Source organism: Hyperoodon ampullatus (assembly GCF_949752795.1).
Source record: "Hyperoodon ampullatus genome assembly, chromosome: 15".
In the NCBI taxonomy this organism is placed as follows: Eukaryota; Metazoa; Chordata; class Mammalia; order Artiodactyla; family Ziphiidae; genus Hyperoodon; species Hyperoodon ampullatus.
Window position 1 is genome coordinate 35,489,147 of NC_136928.1, and position 19,454 is coordinate 35,508,600.

The following is a 19,454-nucleotide window of genomic DNA, read 5'->3' on the forward strand; positions in this document are numbered from 1 at the left end:
GCCTGGGCATTGTCTCTTTCTTCCGTCCCCACTATGCATAAACAAATGCCAGTCAAGGAAGCACCCAGGTGGAAAACTGAGCATGGACTGTATTTGATTAGCATTATAAGAAAAAAACACAGGAGTAGGTATCAGACACAGGAAGAAAAGGAAAAGCAACCTCTGTGTGATAAAACTTATAATTCCTCTTTGTAATCTTTATTTTTTGGTAGGAAGTTTTTTTCATTGCACAAAAATAGCATACGGAACTTAAATATTGTGCAGAAATTTGGTTATAATGGCTGTATCCCTTTAATCTAGGGAGGAGGAGGCGGGAAAGCCTTGAACTGTAGATGAAAGTTATTCCACATGTTAAATAAGGAAGTAGAAATTTGAGTTGTGCAATATTTCCGATTTGTTTTTAGCATGAAGGGGAAATTGCCTGATGTGTTATCAGGAGGCAGAAAGGTTCAGGGAAAGGGCTCTGGATTGAGGATCAGGAGATGCAGGTCCTGGCCCTGCCACTGAGTGACCTTGACAGGCCACTTCTAGCTGGACCTATTCATTCATCTGGAAAATGCAAGCACTGAGTCAAACCTCTCCTCCTGCCCCCACCTTTTTTAACTCAAGAACTGCTTTTTACAGAACAACTCCACTCTCCAGGAATTTTTAAAATCTTTTATCGTTTTGTGTGGTATATTATGAAATGCTTATAGGTTAAAAAAGCATTTTAGAATAGTGTTTTAATAAAAATATATTAAGATAATTTTAATAAAACCACTAATATATAACCAGAATATATTTCCTTTTTTTTTTTTAACTTGTTTATTTATTTATTTGGCTGCATTGGGTCTTCGTTGCCGCACGCGGGCCTTCTCTAGTTGCAACGAGCAGGGGCTACTCTTCATTGCAGTGGCTTCTCTTGTTGTGGAGCACAGGCTCTAGGTGCGCAGGCTTCAGTAGTTGTGGCTCGTGGGCTCTAGAGCACAGGCTCAGTAGTTGTGGCGCATGGGCTTAGTTGTTCTGTGGCATGTGGGATCTTCCCGGACCAGGGATCGAACCCTTGTCCCCTGCATTGGTAGGTGGATTTTTAACCACTGTGCCACCAGGGAAGTCCCTATTTCCTTTTATGACAACATTGAATTAGAAAACACTGAGTCATATTATCTCCATGTCAGTGTTTTATTTAGAATACATTTTTTCAAAGAAAAATTTTATTTAGTAAAATATGGCACTATAATTGATTTTTACTTTGACCCTGATATTGTAGGGAATATCATGATTTTGGATAATATGGAGTGGACTCTTTGGGGGTATAACTGTCTTTTGTTCAAAAGCTATACAGAATATGTCAATGTATATTCTTACAAAATATAGATTAAGGATTTTTTGGGGTGAAATATATAATTCTTTGTGCTGGTTATAAATAGAGATTGGATGAATAGTTAGGTGGAGAGTAAGTTTATTGTAACTTCCAAATTATTTTCAGTCTGTGTTCCTGAGACCATATATTGAAAATTGCCTTGATACCTTGCTGGAAGGCATCCCCTTGGAATTCAGAGATAGGCTGTCTTGAGTGGCATATGAGGGGAGTGCTGAGTGGAAGAATGCCAGTGCCACATTCAAGTCTAGATACCCTGCTTGCTGGTGGAGTAACTGGGTAAATCACTTAACCTTGAGCCTCAGTTTCCTCATCTGTAAAATGAGGGTAATTGTATATCTATTGATACTTCCTGGGGTTGTCATAAGTCTTAAATAAAATAAAGTATACAGCATTACTTTGAAAAAGCATCACATGAATGTTGTTATCATGTAGCATTTGCCAGGGCCCAGACCAGGGGGATGTGAGTGAGGTGCCGGGGCCCAACTTTTAAGGAGGCCCTCGCTCTCAGATCTGACCCTGCGCTTGACCCATCCTGAGAGTGTGCACCTCCTTAAATGTAGGGCCGGCAGGCTCCTCACTCATCTCGCCCTAGTCCAGGCTCTGGTGTTTGGCCAAGCACAGTTCCTGTGAATAGGAGCTATACAACTTTAGATGTGGGTCTGGTTTCTGAAAGACTATTTTTGTTGTTGTTTCTTACATTGAGGTAGGTTAGGAGCAGCTGTTCCTTCTCCCTCAAAGCTATAAACCTGCTGCTTGGATAAAACAATCCTCTAACTTCCTTTTTTTTTCTTTCTTTCTATTCCCTTATTATGTTACTCATATACCTGTGCATGGTTAGATGTTACAAGATATATTCATTTTATCTTCAGATATTCTTCTGGAGATAATGTTACATTATGATGCACTGCTAAAAAATACCATGTCTGCATTATTGTTTTCTGGAATTTGCAGTACTGAAGGGATCTTTTAACTTCATCTTCTTTAAATCGCTTGCTTTCAAGGTAGAAGCAATTTACTTGTCAAGTAAAAAGATATTGCAAGGTTATCATAAAAAATTCCAGAGGTGAATGGATATGAAAGCAGTTCTTCTAGGCTCAGAGCCAGTCCTAGAAACAAAAGTGAATTGCCCCTCTGCACAAACAGATTTTTCAAGATCTGTTCACATGCCCACACGTGTCTGACTGAGGTGGGCTTTTCCGGGTAACCATTCAGTGACAAACCTCTCATTGAGTTCTTTAAACAAGGGAGGCTAGTGTTAATGGTTAGTTTTAGAACTTTTAGAAGTTGCTCACTAGGAGAGTTTTACAGTTTGTTGCCCATATTTCCTTTGAGTTTCCTCATGCTGCTGTTAAAAGGTTTGACCCACTCTTAAATTTTGCCCCACTATGCCCTATACTTACCTTCTAAATCTTTGCAGATACCCAGATATGATTAATAATATTTTGAAGCTAAATCTGTCACAGAGGAATTAAGATTTTTTTTAATATGAAAATATAGTCAGGCTCAATGATTAGTAAAATCTGTAGAGGCAAGAGAACTGGAAAAGAGAGCGATTCCCCAGGAATATGACCTACAGTAAAAGTATTGATGAGGTTCTTTCAAAGAGTGCATTTTTTGCCCTTTAGTAGTTAAGAAGGAGAAGAAGAAAAAAGGCATAAGATCATTTTTTAAGTCTATTGATTTAATGGAAAATTAGAATATAGATTAAATGTGGCCCCTTTAGACCATTTTCCCCCTATTGTGAAAGGTAAATACATGTATGGGCAAGAATTTCAGAATAGCAATAAACAACTACATCAAACTATTGGGTTGGCCAAAAAGTTCGTTCGGGTTTTTCCATAACATCTTATGGATGGAAGATGCATCATTCAGGTATTTTTCCTTTATTACTCAGCAGTGTGTATTTGGGGGGTTATAATTTATCTCTCATAGGACTTTCTCAAACTGGGCAGGACATAATAAGCCATGTGCTAGTTGTGTGAGTTGTTAGTTAAGGATAAAGGAATTTCAAATTAAAGCACAGGTAGCAAATCTGGTAAAATGCCACACAAATTTACTAGAGGTTTAAAATGGACACTATGCTAGACATTGAAGTTATGGGGGATTTTTTTCTCCTTTTTTTATGTTTTTGAACTTTGCCAAGTTTTCTTAGTGAGCACATTACTTTTATAATAAAAAAAGTAGAGGAAAAATAAAAATATTTTCATATAACAGTACAGCTCACCAGCAGTTCAAGTGAGGGGGTGGTGGAAGGTAAACTTGGGTAGAGTCCAAACTGGTATTAATATGCCTTCACTCATCCATAATTCAGCAACTATTTATAGAATGTCAACTACCGTGCAAAGCACTGTGTGAGGGCTGGGCAGCCAATGATGAACTCCACTGTGGAGCTTCTGCTCTAGGAGAGTTCTTCAGTTAGCATTATGATAAGGACTACAAAGAAATAAGATTCATTTTTTTAAAAAGTAGATTTATTTATTTATTTAATTTTGGCTGTGTTGGGTCTTTGTTGCGCGCACGGGCTTTCTCTAGTTGCGGTGAGCGGGGGCTACTCTTCGTTGCGGTGTGCGGGCTCCTCATTATGGTGGCTTCTCTTGTTGTGGAGCATGGGCTCTAGGTATGCGGGCTTCAATAGATGTGGCATGTGGGCTCAGTAGTTGTGGCTCGCAGGCTCTAGAGTGCAGGCTCAGTAGTTGTGACGCACAGGCTTAGCTGCTCTGTGGCATGTGGGATCTTCCTGGACCAGGGCTTGAACCCGTGTCCCCTGCATTGGCAGGCGGATTCTTAACCACTGTGCCACCAGGGAAACCCACGAAATAAGATTCTAAGGGAGTTTATAATAGCAGAACCCGACCAGGTCAAAGGGTAGGGAAGTCAAGGAAGGTGGCTGTGAGGAAGTTTCAGTTCTGAAGGGTGAGCAGGAATTAGCCAAGTAGGAGAGGTGGGGAAAAGGAAGCATTCTAAGTGGAGGGAATGGTTTCTGGGAAGGCCCAGAAATTGGAAAAGCATGTCAAGAAACTGCAAATCCATCATGGCTGGAGCCAGGAGAGTGAGGGAGTTACTGATTGTGAAATTTTTTTTTTTTAGGACTTAACATTTTTAAAAGAACATTCTGGCTGTTCTGTAGATTCTGGACTAGAAGGTGCAAAAGGAGATACAGGGAACCCTGGAGAAGGCTATTATAGTGATCCAGCTGAGAGATCATGGTGGCCTGGCATCCGGCTTGGGGCATAATAGACAAATTCCAGACACAATACAGGAGGCAGATTTGCAAAGAGTTGCTTCTTGGTTGGTTATGGGAGACAGGAAGTTGTCAAGAATGACTCCCCAAATTTCTGACTTTAAAAGCTAGGTAGATGGTGGTGTTACTGAACTAGAGGACATGGGAAGTTTAGAAGGGAAGGACATGAGTTCTGTTTGGACCATAGTGGATTTTAAGGTAGCTCTGAGACATTCCAGTGGAGGTGTCAAATAGTGAGATATAAAGATCTGGAAATCACAAGAATATAGTAGCAGCAGCCTCAGGCAATACTCATTGTCAGGCAGGTGACATCATCTTAATTCCCAGGAGGTCAAGCCAGTTAGTTGCTATGTGGGGCTACTGGTAAGTAGCCCCTTAGAAATGTGGGTAGAAGCACATTTACAAAGTGTCCCATACATCCCTGTGTACTCTCTAAGGAAGGGATATCTTCATAGTTTGTGAATGAGGAAACTGAGGCTAAGAGGAGTTACATGATCTGTCTGAGGCCATTCATCTCATCAGTAGTGAAGAGGGGCATATCAGTCTGGGTCTCAACCAGAAATGGGTGGCAAACTTGAAGGAAGATATGCAAGGAGGGGTTGTTTGTTTTACAAAGGATTACCAAATAAGGATGCAAAGTGGGGGACCATGAGAAATAGTGCAGTAAACTGGGGCTAGTAGCAGCTGAGCTGTTGTGAACACCCCTAGGATCAAAGTATCAAGAGGAGAGAGTCGCTCCCAGACCCTGCGAGGGGAAAGTTGTGTGAAGCTACTTTGAAAGGAGCAGTGATCCTCAGTTCAAGGACACAGTTGACACCACCTCGTTCAACTCTCTATTTCTCCCACGTGTCTCCTATCAGGGCTCCCATTGGCCAAACCCAACAGGAAGCCAGAGGGCAGAGAGTTAGGTGGAAAGGGGCAGAGGGTGTGATCAAAAGGGAGCAAATAGAGAATAGCAGGACATTGGGGCTTCCATCCGGGTCCATCCGCACTCCAAAACCCAGAGCGCGATCAAGAAGGGGTTGCTCAGCGTAAGGCCCTGACGTGATGGAGTACACACGGAGGCCTGAGCAGAAGCTCAGTGAGCTCTCAAATCCTGGACCCCAGGTGAGAGTTAGAGCGAAGCTGAAGTTAGCTCACTGAGGAGCTCTGCCCAGGCCCATCAGATACCTGCGAGCAGACCACCTCTGATCCCATCTGGTAGCATGGAGCCGACTTTAATGGCCAGGACGCCTCCTCTCATGACACCCCTTTGAAGGGAGCAGATAGGGAACATTCATTGTCATTTTATAAATTTGCAAATGAATAAATCATGGAATTGAGTGGCAGCTCCATTTACGCAGTCATGCCAGTTCTCCTTGACTCATGTATCTGAACCCCATGTTTGAATTATAAAAGCAGGGATCGTCAGTGTAGACTCTCCCTTAGATAAAGAAGCCCGTTAAAGAGCTGTTTGCTTCGGGGCTTTCTGTTCAGATGTCCCTATTATCACTTGAAATGTCAGATGAGAAATTATTTTGCTATTGACATTTCAGGTTCTGGGTTAGTGACTGTCTGTCAGGTATGGCAGCATGCTCAGAGAAGTGTTAACTGTTTCTGACTAGGGGGAATGCAGCTTAAAAATGTATAAGGTAATTTAGGTGTCCTATTCTTGACATCCACTTCAATGGGCTGTGTTAATATTTACTTTCTTGTCCTGATTATTTTATATGTCCTCCATATTGTTTCTGTTTAACTGCTCTATAAATGACTACCTTCTCAAGCAGGAATTCTCAAAGAACAATACAGCATATACATTCAGAGGTCTCAGGAATGTTGTTTATGTTCAAGAACTCAGCTTTTATTTTTTCAGAAATCACCTCAACTTAAGGTCAATGGAAAGAGACACACTGAATTATAATATTGTTTGCTATGTAGGAAAAAACAAATGAGGGAGGGTAAGTGGAAATTTGGCACAACCTAGGATAAGCCATGGCAGCTATTCATCTTGCTTAAAATCCTACATGCTACAAAACTACCTTGGGAAACTGCCTTGAAAATGAAGTAAAAAAAAAAAAAACAGGATAACATATCTCAATTCCATTCAGCACTTTTTTAACTAGTATTTTTTTAAGTAATGATAAAAATAGAATAAGATTCAGAATCAAAAAAAAAAAGGTAAATTACTCTCCCACTGCACAGGCAACCACTATTAATGGTTTCTTGGGTGTCCAGATGTATTCTGTGCATATGTAAGTAGAGGTAGATTATTTTATGCAGATATTAGTATAAAATAGATAATGCTTCACATCTTATTCTTTTCAGTTAGAAATATATCTTGAAGGTCATTTCATATTAGCACATACAAGTCTATCTTTTAAGGCTGATTTCCAACTGAATTACATTATGTTCTATGTAATATCAATTCTTTAGCATTTGATCCTCTGTGACCTAGTATGGTAAACTTTTATAAATATTCCATATGCTCAGAAAGAATGTATACTCTCTGTTGGCAGCAGGCTCTCTCTCTCTCTACACACACATGCACATCTGTCAAATCAAGCTTGTTAATTGTATTGTGAGGTCTTCTACATCTAACTCTTGGTCACACGGTCTATCAGTTTCTGATAAAGTGATGTTAAAATTTCTCACTATGATTATTGTGCTGATTATTCTCCATTTGCCCTATGATTTATAGATGTTCATAAAGAAAGACCTGCTAGTATCAAATGATAAATTCCTTTAAAAAATCTATTCTTAGCCCTCTGCCCTACTCTCTTGCCCTTTGGTTTCCAGTTAGGTTTGGTCAGTGGGTTTGGCCCACCTCCTTGCCCCACAGAGGTCTGCCTTCCTCCAGGGCAGGAACTCATTCTGGGCAGCCCCTCCTTCACAGCTCTATCTCTCCGTGGGCTCTAGTAATTCTGTTTCCTCCCTTTGTTCCTTCAGGCCTAGAGGAGTAATGGCTTCCCACTGTTGTTAGTTCTTTGGTGCCTCACCATCCTCTCTTGTCCTTTCAACCCTGTATGCACCTGTGTAAACAATCTATTCATTCAGTTCTCTTCAGGTAAACTCTCCTGAACACTGTATCTGCAACTCTTCTGAATACGATATCTGCTTCTGTTGAGACTCTGAATTTTCCATTCTTCTTATAATTCAGTTTTTGCTTTATTAATTTCAAGGCTATCTTGTCAAGTATACATAAACTTGTGGTTGATGTATCTCTTTGGTAGATTGTTCCTTTTATATATTAATGGGTTTTGTTTAAGTATTATTTTGTCTGATAGTAACTGATAAACCAGTCTTCTTTTAGTTTGTATTTATATGGTACAATTTTTTTTCTTTCCATCTCCTGTTTTTCAACCTTTCTGTGTTGTTTTGTTTTGAAGTGTATATCTTTAAGAAAGTTTATACTTTGATTTTTAACTCAATCTGATAAATTAACAGGTAAATTTTATCCATTCACATTTATTGTGATTACTGATATATTTGAACTTATTTTTGCCATATTACTTTCAGTTTTCTGTTTACTCCCTCTTCTAGTTTTGACACAGATTGTATTCTTACTCTTTAAGTTATAATATCCTCAACTATTATTTTCCCTAAAGTATGAAATTGTTGGGTATCTCTGTCCTCTTCCCTGAGAAAAACTGGACCTTAGCACATTTTAACTCTCCAATGAACACCTATCCCTGTCTTCCTTATCATTATAGATTTGATTTTTTTTTTTTTTTTGCGGTACGCGGGCCTCTCACTGTTGTGGCCTCTCCTGTTGTGGAGCACAGGCTCCAGACACGCAGGCTTAGCAGGCATGGCTCACAGGCCTAGCCTCTCCACGGCATGTAGGATCTTCCAGGACCGGGTCACGAACCTGTGTCCCCTGCATCAGCAGGTGGACTCTCAACCACTGTGCCACCAGGGAAGCCCTATAGAGAATTTTAATTCCACCTTTTTTAGCATAAAAATAGATTTCTTCTTATAGTCAGTGGTTAAAATGCATTTGCCAACATGTTTTATCAGCTCAGTGTCCTGTGCTGCTGTGATGTGAAGGTACCACAAATCTAGTCCCTGAATAAGCTGGTGATTGGGCAGGTCCTTGCTGCAAAACTCTGTTTCCTATTGCCTTCTTAGATTAGCAGCTTCTTATAAGCTGTGACCCCAGACAGCAACCAGGGTAGCAACTTCATGGCTGGAAGAGCCTCATTCCTGCCCTGTCCCTGCCCTCAATCCTGAGCAGCTCTGCCCACTTTGGACATGGAGTGACCACTTTGTATTTCTAGTCTATTTCTGAAATGTGGAAACATTTACCATATTTTGATGATAACTGTATATTCAACTTGTTCTCTTTTTATATTGTAACTGTTATTGCCATGTATTGTTTAAGTGTGCCTCAAAGTGTAAATTTACGATGCTATCTGGTTTGGAAGTTGAATCCCAAAGTTGGTATTGACCGCCTACAGTATGCCTTGCCCTATGTGGCAGAAAACACCCACAAAAGTGTCTCTCTCTTTAAGAAGCTTATAATTTCCTAAGTGAAAGAAGATATATACATACATGAAACAATTTTAAAAATATAAGGCAGAATGATATTCAGGTGTCAAAATCTGTGATATTTTTCCCAGGTGTAGAAAGCAAGGTGAATGCCACAATAGTTGCAGTGGCTGGGGATGACTGTTTTGTTGCTCCTAGTTTATTTGGAGGCAAAGGGGTGCAAGATGACCATACATGTGTTAAATATCACCTAGGCTGGTGCATACATCCACACATATGAAAGAACATTTTATTAAGTATTATATGTTATAACCAGTCCTCTTCATGGAGCTCAAGAAAAATATCTAAATATGCACCTTGCAAAAACACGTTTAACTTTCTCTAATAGATTCAATTAACTTTGAATTAGGTAGACCCTTCTTACCTGCTGGGACTATTATAAGTAGGAATTGCCACCCTGTTCATATAATTTAATTATTTAGAAAACTGAAAAACAAGATGATGACTTCAGTTATGAACAATTGATTCAGACTGATCGTTTTCTCTTTTTTCACGTGTTCAGCATATGGTCCTAATGAGATTAGAGCAAAATCAATTGTAGTTGTCTCCATCAAACTATATAACAGGCTCTTTGGAAAAGTTTTCAGATGTCCTTCTAATCCTTGAGATGGCAGTGAAATCCCTACCTCCGGCCCCTTCCCTGGCCTAATCTGCATTCTCTCAATTGTTGAGAGAATGAGTGAGTGACCTTCCCTTCAGTTTGGGGGCAGTGGACAATGATCTGAGTGAATTGTCCTGATTCAAGCTATTATAGATTCAGATATGGGGAAGGGGTCCCATTGAATCTGGACCTCAACCAGCTGTAAGTAATCCCACTTTTCCTTGAACTCATAGTTTATCTCTATCTCTCTGGTGGCATTTTCTTTCTTTTTTTAAAATTTATTTTATTCAAGTATAGCTGATTTACAATGTTGTGTTAATTTCTGCTGAACAGCAAAGTGTTTCAGTTATACATATATATATATTCTTTTTCCTATTCTTTTCTATTATGGTTTATCCTGAATGTAGTTCCCTGTGATATACAATAGGACCTTGTTGTTTACCCATTCTATATATAACAGTTTGCATCTGCTAATCCCAAACTCCCAATCTATTCCTCCCCCACCTCCCCCTTGGCAACCACAAGTCTGTTCTCTATGTCTGTGAGTCTGTTTTTTGGATAGGTTCATTTGTATCATATTTTAGATTCCACATATAAGTGATATCATATGGTATTTGTCTTTCTCTTTCTGACTTACTTCACTTAGTGTGGTAATCTCTAGGTCCATCCATGTTGCTCAAATGACATTATTTCATTCTTTTTTATGGCTGCGTAGTATTCCATTGTATATTTATGCCACATCTTCTTTATCCATTCATCTGTTGATGGACATTTAGGTTGTTTCCATGGCTTGGCTATTGTGAATAGTGCTGCTATGAACATAAGGGTACACATATCTTTTTGAGTTATAGTTCTGTCTGGATATATGCCCAGGAGCAGAATTGCTGGATCATATGGCAACTCTATTTTTGTTTTTTTGAGGAACCTCCATACTGTTTTCCATAGTAGCTGCACCAATTTACATTCCCATCTGGTGGCATTTTCTTAAGATGAATAATACCCTGAATTATAACTCTTGCCCCCTCTAGCCTGTAAATTCCTTGAGAGAAGAAGCCATGCCTGATTAATTTTTGAATCCCTAAAAAACTATAGTAGAATATTAAAGTTGTATAATGAGGCCATTTAATAAATACGTGACTATGTAAGGACCAGGTAAGTAGGTGTATTTCTGGAGCTCGGTATGTCTCGCAATTTTGTAGAGTCTTACAGCATCTTTGATAAACTTCTCAGTGAAAATGTTGACTAGGCAAGTTCAGTTAAAATATAGTAGAAATGTTTATTCTGGTATCTCTAAGTATACGTTTAATTCTACAGAAAACTTACAGTGTGACATTGTGTCAACATTTGCAAATTGACTGTAAATGACCTTAATCTTAGTGCAGCCTGAAGGATCAGTATAGTAATGTCAGGCAAGTGCTTTTTTACCTGAGACTTCTTTCTCATCTTCTCCCATAAAGAGACCCTAGTATGTATTTTGATTTGAAATTGGAAATGTAACTTTCACTGAAAGTGTCATGTGATGTTTGCATTACTTTTAACTGCTATGTATAAAGGAAACTCTATCCTTTGACTCTGTCAGTTATTTCTCTTGTGCACAGGGAAAATGCATTAAAATGACTAAAAAAATTTAAAAATTATAAATGAAAACAACCCTGTCAAACCCTTACAAACACTATGCCTTTCTCTTCAGCCTAGTCTCTTTCCATGTCACATATTTCTTTGCTGCTTCTCATTGTAATAATAATAGTATTATTATAAGTGACACAGAGAGGTTAACTAACCCACCTGAGGATACACAGCTACTAAGACATAGAACCAGGGTTTGAACCTAGGCAATCTGACCCTAGAGTTCATGCTCTTAACCACCATATCATTTTTGGTATAGTATCAGGCACATGGAGAACTCAATAAGCACCTATCTTCTTGCTGTTAGTCTTCAGCCCCATTCTTTTGTGAGAGGAACTCCAACACCAGATCCACTGCTAAATTACTCTAGAATAAGGCTTATCCCTATTCTGCTTTCTGGTGGCCAAACTCCTTTAGAGAGTGTGGGCATGTCACATCACCATGATGGAGAAATAGTCATAGGTGCAGTCACAAAACCAGTTAGCTAAAACTGGAATGAGCATCTAAAGGAATCCCCATCAGAAAGTGTGAAGAACAATTGCTTCACTTCTATTACTGTCCGTTACTTTTTTAAAAAAATATTTATTTATTTATTTATTTGGTTGCACTGGGTCTTAGTTGTGACAGGTGGGCTTTTTAGTTGTGGCTCGCAGACTCCTTAGTTGTGGCTCACTGGCTTCTTAGTTCCAGCACCTGGCCTCCTTAGTTGAGGCATGTGAACTCTTAGTTGCAGCATGCATGTGGGATCTAGTTCCCTGACCAGGGATTGAACTCGGGCCCCCTGCATTGGGATAGTGAAGTCCCATCCAGTGTGCCACCAGGGAAGTCCCTACTGTCAGTTGCTTTTGAGGAAAAAGGGGAAGTGACTTATTATTTTCCTGGATAAGGCTTACTTGGATATATATTTTTTAATCTTATGAAAATACCAGACCATGTTCCTAACTTCATCTCTAACCCCAATACTTTCTGCCAAGAGTTATCAGTGCTAACACAAAGGAGAAGAGGAGGCAATAATCTAAAATGACAAATGACCCAGATAACATTTTTTTTTTAACTTTGGAATGCAATCAGAGACTCCACCTACTTGTTACCAGCAGTCTCAGCCTGACTGATGATAGTTTGTGGCTTCACTGAGTAGCAGAATGGAGCAGGCCAAAGATAATCTACTTGATAACTGAGAATTCAAATTGTATTTATATTGTAGAAACATATATGCTTAATTCTAATAACACTAATACTTTTACCTGTGATTCTTACATAAAGTATGTTTGGTTATATACTACATATTTTTATTTTCTATTTATTTATTTATTTATTTGGCTGTGTCAGGTCTTAGTTGTGGCACGCAGGATCTTCGTTGCGGCACATGGGATCTTTCATTGCAGCGAGCAGTCTCTTCTTTGCAACACACGGGTTTCTCTCTAGTTGTGGTGCACAGGCTCAGTAGTTGTGGCATGCGGGCCTAGTTGCCCCACAGCATGTGGGAACTTTGTTCCCTGACTAGGGATCGAACCTGAGTCCCCTGCATTGGAAGTCAGATTCTTAACCACTGGACCACCAGGGAAGTCCTGTTTTTATTTTCTTTAAATGGGGCTTCAAGTTTGAGTGCCTCCTATGTGCCAGGCACTGTTCTTGGTGCTTAAGATACAAAGCAAAGCAAAAGGACAAAGCAAAGATCCCAACCTGCAGGGGCTTTATATTCTAGCATTAGAGTAACTAAGCTGTTATTTTTTTATTGGAACTCACATTGTAAATTTATCAGCTGAAGGCTGGGTGATTGATACACAAGAGTAAGTCATAAATTTTTAGTACGGTTCCAAATTACCAAGCACTTTTGATCCTCAAGGGTTCACTTAAATAATATATGCAACAATAAAATAGAATGGTATAGAAAAAAATAGTATAGCGTGGCCCTGTCTTGGGACAATTTAAACCCAGTCTTAGGAGATCATGTCATCATCCCAGAGATAGTTAAAAAAAAAAAAAAAAAAAAAAAGAACTATGGCTGTAAATCTTTTTACTACTAAGAACACTTTTTACTTTTGTACCTCATGTTTTGAAAAATTTAATGCCTTAAACAAATCCCATTTATTAAGTAATAATTTATTTCCCCCTGTATATACCATTTCTGCTACTTCTGTAGGTACCAGAAAAACCCAGAAACAGGTTGAGCTCAGGCATGTTCCTACTCAGTACCCAGATAGTTATGCCCCATCTGCCACCCTAGGAGCCCTTGTTTTGTGCTCTTGAGTGTGTGTGTGTGTGTGTATACCTGCAGAGATAGATGGTGGTATTAGAAGTCATGTGGGCTTTTAAGATACCCCTTCATGAGAGCACAGTATAATTGGTATATTAGTTTCTTAGGGCTGTTGTAATAACTGACCACAAACTTGCTTGCTCAAAACAACAAAAATTTATTCTTTCACAGTTCTAGAAGCTGGAAGTCTGAAATCAAGGTGTAGGCAGGACTGTGCTCCCTCTAGTGGCTCTGGGGAAGAATTCTCCTTGCCTCTTTCAGTTTCTGGTGGCTCCAGGCATTCCATGGCTTGTGGCTCCATAACTCCAGTCTCTGCCTCTGTCTTCACACAGCCTTCTCCTCCTTTCTGTCTGTGTATTCTCCTCTGCCGTCTCTAATAAAGACAATTGTCATTGAATTTAGGGCCCACCCAGCTAATCCAGGATGATCCCATCTCAATATTCTTTTTTTTTTTTTCTGTATGCGGGCCTCTCACTGTTGTGGCCTCTCCCTCTGCGGAGCACAGGCTCCGGACGCACAGGCTCAGCGGCCATGGCTCACGGGCCTAGCCGCTCCGCGGCATGTGGGATCCTCCCGGACCGGGGCACGAACCCGTGTCCCCTGCATCGGCAGGCGGATTCTTGACCACTGCGCCACCAGGGAAGCCCTCAATATTCTTAATTATATCTGTGAAGACCCTTTTTCCAAATAAGGTCACATTCACTGTTCCAGAGGTTATTACATGAGCATGAATTAGGGGGCTACCATTCAACCCACTACAATTAGGTAGGCCTAAAAAAAATATATCAATGCTAGAAATCAAAGTATTAAGTGAAGGGTTTTGAATTCTCCCTCCTTATCCAACACCCCATACTTTGCTCTTGTCTGAAATATTTGGCCATTGCCTCAGCTCCCAGTTGAATGTTACCACTGGACTCAAGCTCTGCTCATGGCTCTGACATCTGGTTCCTCATCTTGGGTCTCATCTTGGCTTAACCCCTGGAGTAGCTCTTGGTATCCCCTTGCATGGATGACTTCTACTGACTCTGCAGCCCATCCGGGTTGCCACCCTCTGTGCTCGGCATGGCTTGTCCCCCCATTGCCCAGTCTTGTTACCAATAGGACACACCCATAGTGTTTCAGTAAGTCAGGTCCTTGTTGCATAAGGACATGACCCAGTGACCTCCCAAGTGTCCTCCAAATGGCCTGTATGGAGCTAGAAACCACTGCCTACCCAGAGTTATGCTTATAAAAATTTATAACCCCAGGATTAACATGGAGCTATACTCCTCCTTGGTGACAGAAAGCAGGTGTGTGCCAGAGCCTCTGTATTCCATGGCTACCTTTTGTCCTGAAGTTCTTATTCACCCAAGAGGACTGGTCCTGAGTGCTTGGAATTTATATTATTCTATTTTAAAAATTGGATTTCAGATATGCTTTGAGATAAACCCATCTTGTTTCTTTCTTTTCCAAATGCTGCATTTCATTTTTCATATTTATCTTTTGCTCCTTTAATGATTATGTTCTTTTTTTCTCCCTTCAGAATGAACCAGTTATAATTTTCCATTTGAAAATAAATTTTATTTCCTGTTTTCCAGGCCATTTGTTTTTCTCAATGACTCAGATCTAGCTGAGAATTTTGTTAGCAGCTCCAAAGTACAATGCACTATAATTCTCCTGGAAGGTGAAAAGTGAAAAGTATAGGAGCAAGTCTAGCCTTTGATCTGAGGCTCTTACACTAGAATCCTAAAATTGAGTGTATCATGTGACTTTGATCTACAGGCTGACATTTTCCCCCACCAAAGAGGTATCCAGAGACTTCATACCTAGTAAATCACCACCATAACCTCTGTGCCATAAAGACCATTAAAAGCAATAAATGCAAGTATCATGAGAATTACTTGTTATTCAAATATTTAAGTTTACAGTCTTGCTTTGCATTATTGCTGTATAAAGCAATAAGTCCTTACAACACATCTCATGCCTAAGAAAGTGTGGCGATGTAAATTTGATCAAAACATCAAATTACTACCAGAATGAGATTACAAAATACTTTTTGCAGAGTGCTTATGTGAACAATATCACAATATATTTATTACGTTAACTGGCTTCAAATTTGGGCAGTCTACCTAGTTCAGTAGACTGAGCACTAGATTGGCAATAAAGTTCTCCTAAATTCTAACTTCAGTTCTACTGCTGATTGGCTCTGTGTAGTAAGTAACTATTCATTGTTTCTTTGCCTTTGGCCTTGTGAAACATAAAAGTAGAAAAAGAGTAAGGCATGGCCAGTTGAGTCCTTAATATTTAGTTTGAGGAATTCTTGGCTGCAGGGCCAGTTTTTATTTTCTAAAAATGGAAATTTTATTTTCATGGGACAGTGCATCAATAGCTTCTCCTCCTTGCTCCCTGTTCTCCGCTTGGCCCTGCACCACACGCACCAACCTTTCCCAAACAAGGGTATTTTTGTGGCCAATAGAACAATAGCCACTATCCTTGGAACCAAGTGAGTGAACAACTCAGATATATTCTGGGTTTGTTAGCATATTTATTTAGATAGCACTATGCTTCTTTTCTAAAGTTAGGCTGCCCAATCATAGGTGATAGGTGATTTCAGACTACAATAAAGAGCTTTCAAATAATGATAAAAATGCCACAGTTGATCAAGCTAAGAACTAATATTCTTTTACCAGAGAATAAAAAACTTATCAATATCTGGCATGGGGCTGAGCTTATTGCAATCAGCTTCAACTGTTTGAAAGATTATATTTTGGATAATATCTTTGCTCCTTATCCACACTAAGGTTAGGACAAGAAAGTAATCATGAAGGAATTATGTTAGATACAGGTAGAGAGGTCTATTAATACACCAGACAAGTAGTTGTCTTCTCTAAAGAAAAAAAAAGATCCTGATGTGTTACAGCTTCCCCGGAGTTGGAGAAGGGAACTGTAACTTCCCAGCTCATCCCATTCCTGAGCTTCCCAGAGTTTAAATACCTCCTGAAGAAACATGGTAGCCCTCCTTAGTGTCTTATTTCAGTCTCATTTAATCCTTACAGCAAGAACATATTAATGCTGAATAGAAGCCCATCTGTACATTTGGGCTTATTTCCTCTTTCCTCTGGGAAAAGAGGACAGATAATCACCACTTCATGTGACATCCTTCAACTACTAAACCCCTATAACACTGTCTTCTTTTTTCCCCCTAGCCCTCAGTGTGTCTGTTTCCCAAAGACTTACTTATTGTTGTTGCCCCTCTGATTTTATGATGAATGGCAATTCTGACACCTCTGACCCTGAGAAGCAGAGAATTCTTGGCTTTATCTTTGCACTAAGAATTTAAATGCAGCTGAATGTATGAGCAGAAATAGGTCATTTTTCTTCTGCAGATCACCAATTGCAAGATTTCTTTTCATAAAAAAAAGTATATCAATTTTCTATTGAAAATACATTTTTGTAAAGCATGAAAAAATGGAATCTCAAGCTCTGTCGCCATCAGAGAGGTGAATGGCTCTTCTTTTTTGAAGCAGCTGCCAACAAATATGAGGACTGGGTATCATTTCTGTCCTTGGTGAATTGTCAGGCTTCTCTTTATGAGTCTGGCACATTCCAGGTGGCTGAAGTAGCTTCTCATTGTCAGGAACTGGTGCAAACAGTTGTTTCTCTCCCTATGGCTTACAGTCCTGTTGCCTAGGACTGAAGGATATTCTGAGTTGAATAGTACTTAATGCAGATAATTGAGTAAAGTGCTGTTTTACATTTATTGAAGGTGAAATTCATGTAACATAAAATTAGCCATTTAAAGTGAACAATCCAGTGGCATTTGGTACATACACAATATTGTGTAACTACCATCTATATCAAGTTCCAAAATATTTTCATTGCCCCATTAAGAAATCCCATACCTAACTACCTCCAAATGCTGGTAACCATCAGTCTGCTTTTTGTCCTATGAATTTACCTATTTTGCATATTTCATATAAATGAATTCATATAGTATGTTACTTTTTGTATCCAGCTTCTTTCACTTGACACAATGTTTTCAAGGTTCATCCACATTGTACCATTATCAGTACTTCATTCCTTTTTTTATGACTGAATGATATTCTATTGCACGTGTATTCCATAATTTGTTTATCCATTCATCTATTGGTGGGTTGTTTCCACCTGTTGGTTATTGTGAATAATGCTGCTATGAACATTCATGTACAAGTATTTGTTTGAGTATCTGTTTTCAGTTCTTTTGGTTATATACCTGGGAATGGAACTGCTGAGTCATACAATAATTCTATGTTTAACCTTTTAAGAAATTGCCAAACTGTTTTCCTACCCTTACTTCTGAAAGGGAAAACCCATGACATTAATGCAATGAACGTTATCTTAGCAGGAGGAGCACAGCCCTCTGAACCTCCAAAGAGAATTTTCCAAAGAGAATTTTCGTCAGAAAATTCTCCAAAGAGAATTTTCTGACGAATCAAAGGGCACAGAGTCATTGGCAGCAAAGCTGTTTTAGCTGCCTGACCTCTGCTCCTGTACAGACAGAACCAAAACAACAATCAGCACAGTCTCCATAAAATACCAGGGAAAGAAAACGCAAATCAGCCCAACTCCAGCTAAGTTTTTGCCACATGAATTCCTTGAGATGCTTCGATCAGTGCAGATCTATTGCCCTTTGGCCACATTTGTACTATAATTAACCTCAAACTCAATTAAGAGAATTGCTTTAAAGGAAGAAGGCAATTCTGATGAGGTCTGTTTTGAGAAAAATCTGAAAAACCATCTAAAGTTGCCAGAAGTCAGGTTTGTGCCCTTTCTTCCTGTCAGCATAAGGATCCATACTTCAAATGTTTGACTAATTTAGGCAAATTAATTACCATTTAATTATCACATAAGAAGACATCTACTTGTTTTCCCCAAAACTGTTACTCTGCTGTAGGCAAATTGGTATAAAGACTAATCTAATTTGCCTATTGTAGAAACAGACTGGGCTTTTGAAAGTCCACGCCTATGTTCAGTTTTCTGAATGTCCCCATAGACATTTCCTTTTGTGACATTGATATTGAAGATATAGTGGGTACTGGATGGTAGACAGCCCACACCTATACTGCAGTGCCAATAAAAGGCAATGTTAGGATGTCTGACCTCTTGATGTAGGAAACACTTCACCATCCCTGGAACCACATGCTTGATCAAGCTGTGCTAGTCATGATGTGCAATGGAATTACAACCATAACAGAGTTAAGATGGAATAAATTAGAAACAAAAACTCTCCTCTTTCTTGGAGGTCTTAATTCAAGTTAGTATAATTGAGATAATGTGGCCAAATAGTGCACCCAGAAAATGAGCTCATCCACTGGGGATCTTGCCATGTTGTAATTCAGAATTACTCCTCAGAATTACAAAGCTATTACAGTCGGAGTGGCATGGTTGCTAGAAAATGAAACCTCAGAGCACTGGGTAGCCTGAGTTAGAGGAACTGCTCCTTGGCTGCTAAACCACCGTGTCTATAATAGTTCAGCTCTGATCCCTGGTAGTATGCTGCTTGAGTCACATGCTCTTGGAGATTACTTCAAGTTTAAGCAGAAAGGTCGGAAGAGGACAGGGAGGCAAGGCAGCTCTCTAGATGCACTCTTTGGTTAGATGTCACAGGAACAGATTAGGGAGATCAGACTACGTGGAGTCTCCCTCCCTCACATGGAAAAAGACTTCTGCTTGAGGAGGAGTCACAAATTCCTGGGCAGAGAGTAATGTTTGTGCCTGTGGATAAACAAAATGTCCCTGAGGTGGAATTCTGGAACCCAGTCATACATAATTGGTGGTACCAGACAGGAGAGAGCCTGACATTTCAGACTGTAACCATATT